This window comes from Schistocerca nitens, chromosome 4, assembly GCF_023898315.1.
Source record: "Schistocerca nitens isolate TAMUIC-IGC-003100 chromosome 4, iqSchNite1.1, whole genome shotgun sequence".
NCBI lineage: Eukaryota > Metazoa > Arthropoda > Insecta > Orthoptera > Acrididae > Schistocerca > Schistocerca nitens.
The window spans coordinates 14,955,649-14,970,723 of NC_064617.1; the positions used below are offsets into that span (position 1 = coordinate 14,955,649).

At 44.0% G+C, this 15,075-nt stretch overlaps 2 pseudogenes; one reads left to right on the forward strand and one right to left on the reverse strand.

Annotated features, from left to right (window-relative positions):
- The first annotated feature begins 690 nt into the window (after window positions 1-690).
- On the forward strand, window positions 691-808 carry LOC126254394 (5S ribosomal RNA; annotated as a pseudogene).
- Window positions 809-13,266: 12,458 nt separating this feature from the next.
- LOC126254056 (5S ribosomal RNA) lies at window positions 13,267-13,384 on the reverse strand (annotated as a pseudogene).
- Between the last annotated feature and the right edge of the window lie 1,691 nt (window positions 13,385-15,075).

Sequence of the window (15,075 nt, forward strand, 5' to 3'; positions counted from 1 at the left end):
GCAAAATAACTGATGACGGTCGAAGTAGAGAAGATATAAAATGTAGACTGGCAATGGCAAGGAAAGCGTTTCTGAAGAAAAAAATTTGTTAACATCGAGTATAGATTTAAGTGTCAGGAAGTCGTTTCTGAAAGTATTTGTATGGAGTGTAGCCATGTATGGAAGTGAAATATGGACAATAAATAGTTTGGACAGGAAGAGAATAGAAGCTTTCGAAATGTGGTGCTACAGAAGAATGCTGAAGATTAGGTGGGTAGATCACGTAACTAATGAGGAGGTATTGAATAGAATTGGGGAGAAGAGGAGTTTGTGGCACAACTTGACGAGAAGAAGGGATCGGGTGGTAGGACATGTTCTGAGGCATCAAGGGAGCTCCAATTTGGTATTGGAGGACAGCGTGGAGGGTAAAATTCGTAGAGGGAGACCAAGAGATAAATACACTAAACAGATTGAGAAGGATGTAGGTTGCAGTAAGTACTGGGAGATGAAGATGCTTGCACAGGATAGAGTAGCATGGAGAGCTGCATCAAATCAGCCTCAGGACTGAAGTCCACAACAACAACAACATTAAGTACCAATACATGCTGTAATACTAATTACTACTATTACAGGAGCAGTTGTCAAGAAGCCCACATCAAGTTGTGAGCATGTACGTGGTAGGCAACGAAATGAGCAACTTTGTGGACTATAGCCAACGGCCTTGCCACAGAGGTAACACCGGTTCCCGTCAGATCACCGAAGTTAAGCCTTGTTGGGCTGGGCTAGTGCTTGGATGGGTTACCATCCGGTCTGCCGAGCGTTGTTGGCAATCGGGGTGCACTCAGCCATTGTGAGGCAAACTGAGGAGCTACATGATTGAGAAGTAGCGGCTCCGCTCTCAGAAACTGACATATGGCTGGGAGAGCGGTGTGCTGACCACATGCTCCTCCATATCCACATCCAGTGACGCCTGTGGACTGAGGATTACACGGCGGCCAGTCGGTACCTTTGGGCCTTTTTGGCCTGTGCAGGAGGAGTTAGTTAGTTTGTAAACTATAGGTAGAGAATGAGATTTTCGCTCTGCAGCGGAGTGTGCGCTGATATGAAACTTCCTGGCAGATTAAAACTGTGCCCGACCGAGACTCGAACTCGAGTCTCGGTCGGGCACACAGTTTTAATGTGCCAGGAAGTTTTATAGGTAGAGATATTGTAGCACCAGATGGAACTGGGAGATATACACTATGTGATCAAAATTATCCGGACACCTGGCTGAAAATGACTTACTAGTTCGTGGCGCCCTCTACCGGTAATTCTGGAATTCAATATGGTGTTAGTCCACATTTACCCTTGATGACAGTTTCCACTCTCGAAGACATACAATCAATTGGGGGCTAGAAGGTTTCTTGGGGAATGGCACCCGATTGTTGTCAGAGAGCTGCACTGAGGAGAGGTATCGAGGTCCATTGGTGACGCCTGGCATGATGGCAGCATTCCAAAACACCCAAAAGATATTCTATAGGATTCAGGTCAGGACTCTGTACAGCCAGTCCACTACAGGGATGTTGTTGTCAGCCCGTCCATTATGGACAGATGAGTATTGGAACAACGCCAGTTGGGGCAAAGTACCATTATCGAAGATGGCGGCGATGACGTCAGTGAAGATGGTGACGATGACGTCAATTAAGATGGCGGATTTTGGCGGGGATTTGATTTGGCGGGAAAGTACCACGTCCCCCTCCCCCCCATAAAATTGTGCACAACGTTCAAATTCCATCGTGATATTCCACCGTGTCGCAGTTCTCTCTACTAAGCGAAGAAAATCATGAGAAAAAAGGAACTTGTCTTTATTATTTACCCAACTGGGTCTGGACTCCAACTGGCTTAGTTTATATCATCGCCACCAGAGAACGACACCGTGACGTCAGTTGATGACGCAAGTAGCATTATTCAAGATGGCCGTACCCATTGTGTTCACCACGAGCTCCAGAGTCCAACTGGCTTAGTTCCTATCGGTGCCACCAAAGGGTGCTCTCCTGACGTCAGATCATGACGTAAGTAACGGTATTGAAGATGACAGCACCCAGTGTGTTCACCGTAAGCTCCACAGCCCAACTGGCTTAGTTCATACGGGTGCCACCAGACGGCGCTCTCCTGACGTCAGATCATGACGCAAGTACCGGTATTCAAGATGATGGCACACACTGTGTTCACCGCGAGCTCGAGAGCCCAACTGACCTCGTTCATATCGTAGCCACCAGATGGCACTACCGTGAAGTCGGGTGAACACACATGGTCGTCTAGTCTCTCTCTTTTGCGTGTTATAACTGGACACACGCCGCATCAGCAGCCCACAAGCGAGCGACCGCTTACATCACAGAATCAAGCCCGCACCTTTATACTAGTGCTGGACATAGTCTTCTGTATATGCTAACGAATTTAACGGAACACAAGTGACACCAACATTGCTCATCTAACCTACCAATTACCTAAGTACTTAATTCCATTTCAATTTCAATCATATTCAATAAGTCAATTTACAGTTTCAATAATCGATGATCAAATGAGCAGTTCCACATTTTCCCACTAGTACAGCGGTGTTCCTTCATAACCTAGCACCTATCACCCCTAGAATGCAGCACTCCTCTTGGCTACTGCATTAGTCATGTGACTCGACTTCATGTGACTCGACTTCATAGAACATAGAATCAATTTTCACTAATGCCATACCCACCTGGACTTGGAATCAAATAGTTAAACTCTCCACCACGATACGCAACCGAGGACCACGCCCCCTACTGACCCATGTTGGTGGGCTAACGTGCTCTAACGTGCACTAACCTGTACTAACGCGCACAGCACATGTCATCTTCCAAGATGGTGGGGCGAAATGGTGGAAAAACAGATCTGACCACAAGTCTTTATTTTGTGCATGGTGTCTGCACCACGATATTAACTGTCCAACTAACATAGTACACATTATTGCCATCAGATAGTACTGTCATCCCTCCTATGACCTAATCCCAGATGGAGGTCCGTAGAGGCGAGAATTATCCTAAAATTACTCAGGCTCCGCTAGGCTGCTGGGGAGAGAAAGGAAGGAGTCCACTCTATTTACATTCGAACAATTTATTTACAGATCGAATATATTTATCACACTGAGGCAAAACGCTCTTATGTTTGCGCTCACAATACGCAGTCTGCAGATACGCAAGTAACTCCTAATTTACAAATATAATTTGACTACAGACTTTCAGACTCCTCCTAACTAATTCAGCACAGATATGTCTAGATACGCTCAGTACTTTGTCCAAATACCTCATAACACAACCTACACACCTGCTCGCAAAATAATTCAGTCAATGCCCACAAGCACCCTCTTCCAGTAGAGCGCACAGGCAACCCCAACGAGTTGGGGCGGCCGTCAGCTGTGAAACCATGCACAGGCCCCCGCCCCTTGTCCCGCAAGCGGCCACATCCCTTTCATACTTCATTCCTGAGAAGGTGCTACCGCAATTCATGTTCACCCAGACGCTGACGATGACGCTATCGGACGAGAGCGAAGACATATTTACAGAGCGCAAACAGTAGAATCTCATTCGCGCACGCATGCAGCCGATGTGGTCGTCAGCTGTCAAACCACACTCAGACGTCTGTTCAGGACTGCGCTCCTCACACCCCCGTGCCGCGGCCGCCGAACGCAGGTGAACGTTGCGTGCCTCTATACAGTCACGGCTATACTGAGGACATAGCATTCCAAGGCGAACTCACGCCGGTCTCATATGCGAGACATATCCAGGCCCCACTAATCTCTACCACTGAAGGCAGAATAGCACAGGGTGCGTTGACACACGCATTCAGACGTGCGTACCCGCCCCAACGTGGCTCCCGCCTCGCCGCGTGGCGACTCAGCATTCTAAAACTTTCTCAATGTTATTCTTACGTCACATGGCTTTGTGAAAAAAGTAACAGCCAAGTCGACCTCTCAGGAAATGTATAGCCCACCAAAAAAATTTAACGCACGCTTTCTTGATGTCTCAGTTTGTATGCACAAAAATTCTGACCCTAACAGAATCTGTTTACGAAAATAGCATCTAATGCACTCATCCCAGCGCTCCTAATGTCTTTCCCCTCCAGACTTCAACACATACAAACGTTCCCTGCGCTATGTACAGACCCCTATATCCCAGCACAAACGATGGAGCATTCTTATTTGCTCGTATCGAATTTACACGCCGAATTAGTTACGCCGCCGGTATCGAAGCACCATCCACCTGTTCTTTCTGGTGCTTTCAGCCGTTATATTACACAAATCGCTAAATTGCATTCACAGATAAACCCGCAAATTTGTCTACACATTATCAAATACATACCAGACTCACAAGAATATTGCAAGCCAGGAACATAGTTAACACTGTAGCTACAATTAAATATTACTATTACTACTACCGTCTGACACAAATCAGTGTACATTTAATCTCTCCCCTTGACTACTGTACTTCAGTATTTATAGCAAATATAATTTTCCACTTAAAAATTCTTACTCATACCCTCGTCATTGTCAATTTGCTCAATCTATATGTCCCTCACGATAGGACACACAGTCATTCTCTCTAGTCATGCCATAACATAAACCATACTAACTTTACTATTCAATATATACACATGTTAGACAAACAGTGCAGATATCTTTTATATCTGTAGAGCACCTGAAAAAATTATCATATGCCTACACTCATACCGGGTATATGTTACGATGCTCCCCAGTTCTAGCAAAGCACCATCAGCCTTTTCTTTCTTTCTACAGACGCGACATTCAGGGGAAATAAACTACTTTACAGTGATCACCACTTCGGACCGACAACTAAACCTCACAAAGTGCCATACATATCGTCAAACACGTAAACACACCTACTCATTTACACTCTCCTCCCACTGGTGCCAGGAGCTTGAATATTAATTCGTGAAACCGATCTCCAACTCAGCAATATATCAATGCATACAGTATCGATCTAGCAAACAAACAATTCTACACCGTACAAAATAACCCATGTTACATCTGTGAGCCATCAGTGTATCGAAGTAACTCTCAGAACTGATGTACAAGGACACACTCGTCTCCCCATCGGTACAAACAAGCTACTCTTTCTGGTGCGGACCTGCCTGCTTGCTTCCGTTTCTACAGGCGTCTCCAGACTCTGGGTTTAAATGAACACACCTGTATTCACCATAATATTATATCATTTTCGCCGTACTTCTCGATACCAAGCACACAGAAGTAGCCTACCAATCACCAGCGCAACATAATTCTGTAGATATACACTGGAAATTATTTCTCTACAAACCCGAAACTTCAGCTACGTGGAGCGTGCTCTAGACCACTGAGTAACTAGAAACAAACACATTAAAAATCATATTTCGACCTGTGAATACCGATCCCGCTGATGTAACCCATTCCAAATAATCCCTATAATTTACAAGCCAGCCAAGGTCTTTCCCATGTCTAGAGAACAGGCAACCATGTTTTCCACATGGCAGATGCACACACCACAGTCGATCTTGTCTCAAATAAATAATGGCGCCAAATGTGCAGAAGGAGTGAACGGAACAATTTACATGGGACTGAATAACGCTCCGTGCGCAGGTCGTGGTCGTGCAGTAGCGTTCTCGCTTCCCGCGCCCAGGTTCTCGGGTTCGATTCCCGGCGGGGTCAGGGTTTTTCTCTGCCTCGTGATGACTGGGTGTTGTGTGATGTCCTTAGGTTAGTTAGGTTTAAGTAGTTCTAAGTTCTATGGGACTGATGTCCATAGATGTTAAGTCCCATAGTGCTCAGAGCCATTTGAACCAATAACGCTCCACCGCAAAGACACCATCTTCTCAAATTTCCACTTGATCACGAACGCAGCACAACACATACTAAGTATTAGTGCGCTATTCAGTCGTGTAGAGGACTGCAAAGTTAACTCTTATACATTACATGGGAGAGAATAACACTCCAACAGGCCGCTACATTAGGAAAACTGCTGCTGTTAACGGCGAACGTCAATCAATACCACCACAGACTTTGCATACACTGGAACATTCTAGAAAGCCAGCCACATATATCTTCTATCTTTATACTTAGAATTAAATGTTACGATCGCGGTCTCAATTTAATGGCATTCGGCAATGAGCGAAGTATCGGAAATACACACCGCTGAAGGCTGTTGCTCTGGAAATGGAAATATCTGTACCTTCCTTACTACTGGACATACTCTTCCCTTTGCCACTGCAGTATCCCAAGTCAAATCCCTACCCACCTTACGGTTAAACATACTGATTTCCTTTACACAAAAACAAACTTTGTAAACCTCATGCTCAAATGACAACATATCACGCACCCAGCACTAATAATATTTATAATACTTCGTCAATAACTGTTTGCCTACGATACGAAATAATACTGACCGAAAATCATCGATCTGTGTGCATGTCTCTTACGTTCTTCCTGCGAGTCCTACCACCCGGTCATAGACGTAATCGACCAGATGTTAAAGCAAAAACAAGATCCCAACCACTACTGCATGTTACTATCACAAGTGCTCTTTGTTCTACAAGTTTGCACAAGTATCCATGTTAAATGCTATACCCACTTTACAAATCGATGTACGATATTACCTCTGAATGGGGTGGTGTTTTCCAGACAAATATCGTGACGGTAATCATACGAATACGTATTATCAGCCAACGATACATCCTCGTCATAAAATCAATGAAAGTGATTCTGCTAAGGAACGTGGTATGTAAGAGGTATTTGCGACTCCCTCACATCGCCCCAACTAGAAAATTCTTTAGTATTTGCAACGCATTCTGTCTCTAGAGGTTCCGTGAAATATACGCAGAGTTATAGGCGATGACTGATTGAGAAAGAGCACAAACAGTAGTAGTAGTAGTAGCAGTAGTAGTAGTAGTAGTAGTAGATGATGTGCCGATTGAATTCCTAAGGAGAAAAAATGTACAGAAGCTTCCTAGATCTCTAGTGTTACGCTATATGTTAGAAATTATGTCCATCAGTTGGAATCAGGTGTTTCCATTCAATCACATACATGCATAGGCTCACACCCACAAGTGAATGATATTTCTTTCACTCTCATATCTCTAAACGAGGCACCTTCATCGAACCTGTCTGCTTCAGTAAAATTACAACCTGCCTTTAGTCACACCCTACAATACGTCCCCAAACTAGATACAAGTAGGCCTACTACAAATCCCTAATCATTCAAATCAATCATCGTTATTCTCTACACAGAAAAATTACACGCTATACAAGCTCATACTCCTGGCCCCAGTGGAAGGAGAGTGTAAATGCGTAGGTGTGTTTACGTATTTGACGTTATGTATGGCACTTTGCGAGGTTTAGTTGTCAGTGCGAAGTGGTGATCACTGTAAAGTAGTTTGTTGCTGTTGTTGTTGTGGTCTTCAGTCCTGAACTGGTTTGATGCAGCTCTCCATGCTACTCTATCCTGTGCAAGCTTCTTCATCTCCCAGTACCTACTGCAACCTACATCCTTCTGAATCTGCTTAGTGTATTCATCTCTTGGTCTCCCTCTACGATTTTTACCCTCCACGCTGCACTCCAATGCTAAATTTGTGATCCCTTGATGCCTCAAAACATGTCCTACCAACCGATCCCTTCTTCTAGTCAAGTTGTGCCACAAACTTCTCTTCTCCCAAATCCTATTCAATACCTCCTCATTAGTTACGTGATCTACCCACCTTATCTTCAGCATTCTTCTGTAGCACCACATTTCGAAAGCTTCTATTCTCTTCTTGTCCAAACTGGTTATCGTCCATGTTTCACTTCCATACATAGCTACACTCCATACAAATACTTTCAGAAACGACTTCCTGACACTTAAATCTATACTAGATGTTAACAAATTTCTCTTCTTCAGAAACGATTTCCTTGCCATTGCCAGTCTACATTTTATATCCTCTCTACTTCGACCATCATCAGTTTATTACCCCTGAATGTCGCGTCTGTAGAAAGAAAGAAAAGGCTGATGGTGCTTCGCTAGAACTCGGGAGCATCGTAACATATACCCGGTATGAGTGCAGACATATGATGATTTTTTCGAGTGCTGTACAGATATCAAAAATATCTGCACTGTTTGTCTAAAATGTGCATATACTGAATTGTAAAGTTAGTATGGTTTATGTTATGGCATGACTAGAGAGAATGACTGTGTGTCCTGCGCATATTGATAAAGATGAGCGAATGAGTGAGAATTTTTAAGTGGAATATTTTATTTGCTATAAATACTGAAGTACAGTAGTCAAGGGGAGAGATTAAATGTACACTGATTGGTGTCAGGCTGTAGCGGCAATAGACATATTTAACTGTAGCTAGAGTGTTAACTATATTCCTGGCTTGCAATATTCTTGTGAGTCTGGTATGTATTTGATAATGTGTAGACAAATCTGCGGGTTTATCTGTGAATGCAATTTAGCGATTTGTGTAATATAACGGCTGAAAGCACCAGAAAGAACAGGTGGATGGTGCTTCGATACCGGCGGCGTAACTAATTCGGCGTGTAAATTCGATACGAGCAAATAAGAATGCTCCATCGTTTGTGCTGGGATATAGGGGTCTGTACATAGCGCAGGGAACGTTTGTATGTGTTGAAGTCTGGAGGGGAAAGACATTAGGAGCGCTGGGATGAGTGCATTAGATGCTATTTTCGTAAACAGATTCTGTTAGGGTCAGAATTTTTGTGCATACAAACTGAGACATCAAGAAAGCGTGCGTTAAATTTTTTTGGTGGGCTATACATTTCCTGAGAGATCGACTTGGTTGTTACTTTTTTCACAAAGCCATGTGACGTAAGAATAACATTGAGAAAGTTTTAGAATGCTGAGTCGCCACGCGGCGAGGCGGGAGCCACGTTGGGGCGGGTACGCACGTCTGAATGCGTGTGTCAACGCACCCTGTGCTATTCTGCCTTCAGTGGTAGAGATTAGTGGGGCCTGGATATGTCTCGCATATGAGACCGGCGTGAGTTCGCCTTGGAATGCTATGTCCTCAGTATAGCCGTGACTGTATAGAGGCACGCAACGTTCACCTGCGTTCGGCGGCCGCGGCACGGGGGTGTGAGGAGCGCAGTCCTGAACAGACGTCTGAGTGTGGTTTGACAGCTGACGACCACATCGGCTGCATGCGTGCGCGAATGAGATTCTACTGTTTGCGCTCTGTAAATATGTCTTCGCTCTCGTCCGATAGCGTCATCGTCAGCGTCTGGGTGAACATGAATTGCGGTAGCACCTTCTCAGGAATGAAGTATGAAAGGGATGTGGCCGCTTGCGGGACAAGGGGCGGGGGCCTGTGCATGGTTTCACAGCTGACGGCCGCCCCAACTCGTTGGGGTTGCCTGTGCGCTCTACTGGAAGAGGGTGCTTGTGGGCATTGACTGAATTATTTTGCGAGCAGGTGTGTAGGTTGTGTTATGAGGTATTTGGACAAAGTACTGAGCGTATCTAGACATATCTGTGCTGAATTAGTTAGGAGGAGTCTGAAAGTCTGTAGTCAAATTATATTTGTAAATTAGGAGTTACTTGCGTATCTGCAGACTGCGTATTGTGAGCGCAAACATAAGAGCTTTTTGCCTCAGTGTGATAAATATATTCGATCTGTAAATAAAATGTTTGAAAGTGAATAGAGTGTACTCCTCCCTTTCTCTCCCAGCAGCCTAGCGCAGCCTGAATAGTTTTAGCATAATTCTCGCCCCTACAGACCTCCCTCTGGGATTAGGTCATAGGAGGGATGACAGTACGATCTGATGGGAGTAATGTGTACTATGTCATTTGGACAGTAAATCTTGTGGTGGAGACACCACCCGCAAAATAAAGGCAGATCTGTTTTCCCGCCATTTCACCCCACCATCTTGGATGATGGCATGTGCTGTGCGTGTTAGTACAGGTTAGTGCGCGGTGAAACGGTACAGTACCGCCCCACATTGAAAATACGTACAACATTCCTCGTTATTCTTGTCAGAACAACATATTTTTTGTAATAATAACTAAATTTCACTTAATACATCGAAGCCGGATACCAGTGTACGAAAGAATGAAAATTTATTTATTTAATTGATCATATGTGCACTCCCACAAAATAAATCCCTACATCCAATTTGGTGAGATCTGTGAAATGAATGAATGTATGGTCGTCTGCTAACCGCAGATAGTGAATGTGCAATATATGATCATCTTTGATACCGTCTTTTGGTTACCTTTGGTGGTACCAAAGAGATGAAATTTACCTGAGCTTTGAGCGCCTGAAATGTGGTTGACCATAACGGTAGCATGGTGTTCCCCCACCTCGGCCGAGGTGCGAGATGACCTGAAGAACGGCCGTGTTTCAGCACTCTGGCGCTGGATCTTGTGTTGGTAAGACCTGTCTTAGGTGTGCTCCGCAAAGACAAAAGAATGGAGACAATGGCATGCATGTGAAATACTTAAGAGTAGTTTGGAATAATTATTTCTATATTTCAGGAACTGTTGGGAGGAGAATTAAATGACAGGCAGGTAATATTAAGGGGATCGCATTAATCTTCGGAAGTGACCAACGGTCACAGTGAAACCACGTGTAGCAATAAGTTGAAATACTTGCGAGTGCTAGTACTAAGTTGGAATACTTGCGAGTGCTAGTACTAAGTTGAAATACTTCCGAGTGCTTAAGTTAAGCTGAATTACTGGCGTGTGTACTATGAGTTGGAAATATTTAAGAAATGGCGTGTGCACGACTTGAAATTAGAGACGAGTACTTCCACGTGGTGAGTACTGTGTGAGTCTCAATCTGTGTATGAGACAAAGGATAAAGAGAAGTACTCGTCCATGGTATCAGTTGAGGACTCGCGTGTGTGAGGAATATGTTCTTAATATTACTTTGCGTGTTATGTTTCCGTGTGACGCTGGATTCAAACTCCAATACTCAGAGAGAAGCAAGGTGAGTCAGCTGTCTAGCCATCAGCGCCACTTGGCTTGCATTGCACAGGAAGACGTGCATATATCCTCCAGAGTTAGTAGTAGGAAAGAAAAGTTACGAAGAGGGGCAGTGTCGTGTGAAACTGGGATAAATACTAATTGAAGTAGAAAAGCGTAAAGTGAAGTGATTCTAACGTTGTGTCTGTTCTTTGTGATGTACGTTGCCAGTGTGATGTATTTCATGTAATTTAAGTATGTGTGGTTTGCATGGGAGAGTAGCAAGATAGGTTCAGAGGCAGTGTGTTATATATGTTCCTTTTTTTACCGCTCGGTCTGGAGTAAATTTTCGTGATGATGGGTGTGGGAGTCGAAGTGTGAGATATAGCAAAAGATCCACCATCCTATCCAGAAAGTGCACTGTAGCGTTAGATAATTACGAGACCATAAGATAGAGAATCACCAATGTAAATCCATGCCCACTGGGCGGAGTTTCTCATGTGTAATTCTTGTATAAAATGTAATGGTGTGTTTAGGTTAACTTTGAACCACAATAGAATTTATCGGAATAAAAAAGATAGTGAAAAGAAAAAGATTGGTGGCCTTGTTCTTCAAATAGTGTGCAGTCATGATACCCAGAATTTATAATGTGTGCGCCATTCACATTCAGTGCGATGGTCACAAATTGATCAAAGCCGTTGGGTAAGAAAGAAAATGTGGTATTGGCAGGGTGTAGTGAACAATCAGAGTTGTGTAAATTACTAATAGTCAGTTGTGCGTTATCCGTTTCCGTTGCGTAATATTCAAACAGGAGAATAATTTGTAGCGTAATTGTGAGTACTAGAGCTCATAATCAATCATTGATATTGCTCAAGAAATAAGAATAAATCCATTCGCTAGGCAGACCACTCATCTTGCAGGCCTGACTGCTTGATGCCACGGTATGAGCAAGGCACGTTGGTGCCTCTCAACGTTAGTGCACGTTAGTACACGTTATCCCGCCAACATGGGTCGGAAGGGGCGTGGTCCGCGGTTGCGTATCGTGGTGGAGAGTTTAACTATTTGATTCCAAGTCCAGGTGGGTATGGCATTGGTGAAAATTGATTCCAAGTCCTAGGTTCTATGAAGTCGAGTCACATGACTAATGCAGTAGCCAAGAGGAGTGCTGCATTCTAGCGTTGGGAGGTGCTAGGTCATGAAGGAACACCGCTGTACTAGCGGGAAAATGTGGAACTGCTCATTTGATCATCGATTATTGAAATTGTAAATTGACTTATTGAATATGATTGAAATTGAAATGGAATTAAGTACTTAGGTAATGGATAGGTTAGATGAGCGATGTTGGTGCCACTTGTGTTCCGTTAAATTCATTAGCATCTTTACAGAAGACTATGTCTGGCTCTAGTACGAAGTTGCGGGCTTGAGGCTGTGTACCGTGATTCGTCGCTCCACACAATGTTTTTCCACTGTTCAAACATCCAATGTTTATGCTCCTGACACCAAGCGAAGTGTTGTTTGGCATTTACTGGCGTGATGTGTGGCTTATGAGCAGCCGCTTGACCATGACATCCAAGTTTTCTCACCTCCCACCTACCTGTCATAGTACTTGCAGTGGATCTTACTGCTGTTTGGCATTCCTGTGTGATGGTCTGGGTGGATGTCTCCTCTTCAACTGTCAGTGGTCTCTGTCAATCAAGAGATGATGAGGTAGACCTGTACACTTTTGTGCTGTACGTGTCCCTTCACGTTTCCACTTCACTATCACATCGGAAACAGAGGACCTAGGGATGTTTAGGAGTGTGGAAATATCGAGTACAGACGTATGACACAAGTGACATCCAGTCACCTGACCACGTTCGAATTCCGTGAGTTCCGCGGAGTGCTCCGTTGTGGTCTCTCACGATGTCTAATGACTACTGAGGTCGCTGATATGGAGTACCTGGTACTAGGTGGCAACACAATGCACCAACTATGGAAAACGTATGTTTTTTGGGGTGTCCGGGTAATTTTGATCACATAGTGTAGGTGACTGTCCAGCTGGTAGATATGGACAACAGACCATGCAGGGCCGTCTCCGCATGCAAAACGAAACGAGAATGAGACCTGTTACAGTGTTTGGCGTCTTATGATAAAGCACTCTGTCGTCAGGCCACGAGTGGCCTACCGAGACCATCCAACCGCCGTATCATCCTCAGTGGAGGATGCGGATAGGAGGGGCGTGGGGTCAGCACACCACTCTCCCATTTGTTATGATGGTATTCTTGACCGAAACCGCTACTATTCGGTCGAGTAGCTCCTCAATTGGCATCACGAGGTTGAGTGCACCCCGAAAAATGGCAACAGCGCATGGTGGCCCGGATGGTCACCCATCCAAGTGCCGATCACGCCCGACAGCGCTTAACTTCGGTGATCTCACGAGAACCAGTGTATCCACTGCGGCACGGCTGTTGCCCTGCCGTGTTATGATAAAGGACAAAATTTTGAAACACATTGTAAAATGCACTGAGACCGATTATTGGACCATGAACGGAGAAAAACTGGAAGCTTCTATAGCTGTACTGTACATACGTGGTGCTATAGGGGCGAAGAGCTTATTACTAGACACACTGTCGTCAATGAAGTGGGGAAATAATTTTGTAAAGTCAATAACGGCTCGTGACAGATTTAGAGAGACGATGCGTTATCTCAGATTTGACTTTAGATCCACACGATCAGAACGACTGAAAGAATTTACTTTCGTGTCAGAAATCTGCTGCGAGTTCATTGCGAACGCACAGTGTAGCTGCAATCGGCGTCACATTTAACAAGCTACCAACATCTTTCTCTCAAAGTACCTTTGTAGATCCACACAGTTCATGGCCCAAAACTCGGAAACATACGAGCAAAAGTATTGGCTGGCAGCAGATAAAGACTCCAAATATGTTGTGAAATCTTTCATTTATCTAGGAAAGGATGACACTAGGACGATGATGAGCGCCTTGGTGATTTTTTTCTCGAAAAGTTGATGCAACCATACCTCAATAAAGGAAGAAATGTCACACGTAACATTTTTTTCACATTCTTGGCTCTCTCTGAAACCTTGAAAGCAAATGCGACAAGTCTAGCGGGCACCATGAATCGGTCTCGTAGGAAAATTCATCTGTTTTTTTTAAAAAAAAGTTACACAGCACAGTATCGTTGAAGAAGAGTAATACCACACTGACGGTTTACCAGAGAAAGAGCAACAAGAATGTCCTGACTATGCATCCTTATGTTACAATTGAAGATGGTTTGAAAAAGGAGCCAGATACAGTTTCATTTTATAACAGCTCTAAATAAGATGTGGCTATGGTCCGACAAACGTCTCGCAAATACTCTGTCAAAGCACAGTCGAGACGTCGGCCTATTCACACATTTTACAACTTGCTCAGTTTGGCTGGGATAAATGCCTGAGTATTGTGCTATGCTCTAAACAATAGAAGTTGAAACATAGAGACTTCATATTGCGGCTGGGACAGGAGCTGGCTGAGAAGTACGCAGCAATTATAACACCACAACTCTGTAGATGATCATACATTTTCTATTTGTTTTACGAAGTTTTTTGTGCTGAATATCATTCTTGTAAATACAGTATGTTGTCAAGTTACATATGCTGTTTGTTGTTTAATAAAGTGAATAGGCATGGAATGTTAAGATTTTGTAAGTGGACATGCTGGCCAAGTCAGGGAAAAGCTATTGTCAAAGAGTATAATAAATTGTAAATGCGTTATCGCTGGGCGTGCGAGCGCGCAAGAAAGTTAGCGTTTCGGAGTTACGAGGAGACTGTTGTCGTTGGTTGTGTGTATTCGGCGGTGTGCCTACGCAAAAGTGCGGAGATAAAAAGCCTGTTTCCGAAGTGCGGAGCAGTGAAAAGTGTAAAGAAAGTTTAATATGGGCAAGCTATGTGCATGGATTTATTGGGCACAGTACAAATGCAGGAAGAGTACTTCACATAACATCACGAGGACTGGGGACCCTTGCTACTGGCTATGGTGTGGCAATAAGATCAACTTGTGTCCCATTCTGCCGCTAAATGTAGCCGCTCGACAAACCAACGGTATCATAAAGTTGAATAAGATCTAGAGTTTTTATAACCAGAAGTGTAATAGACTGACCAGCGTAATT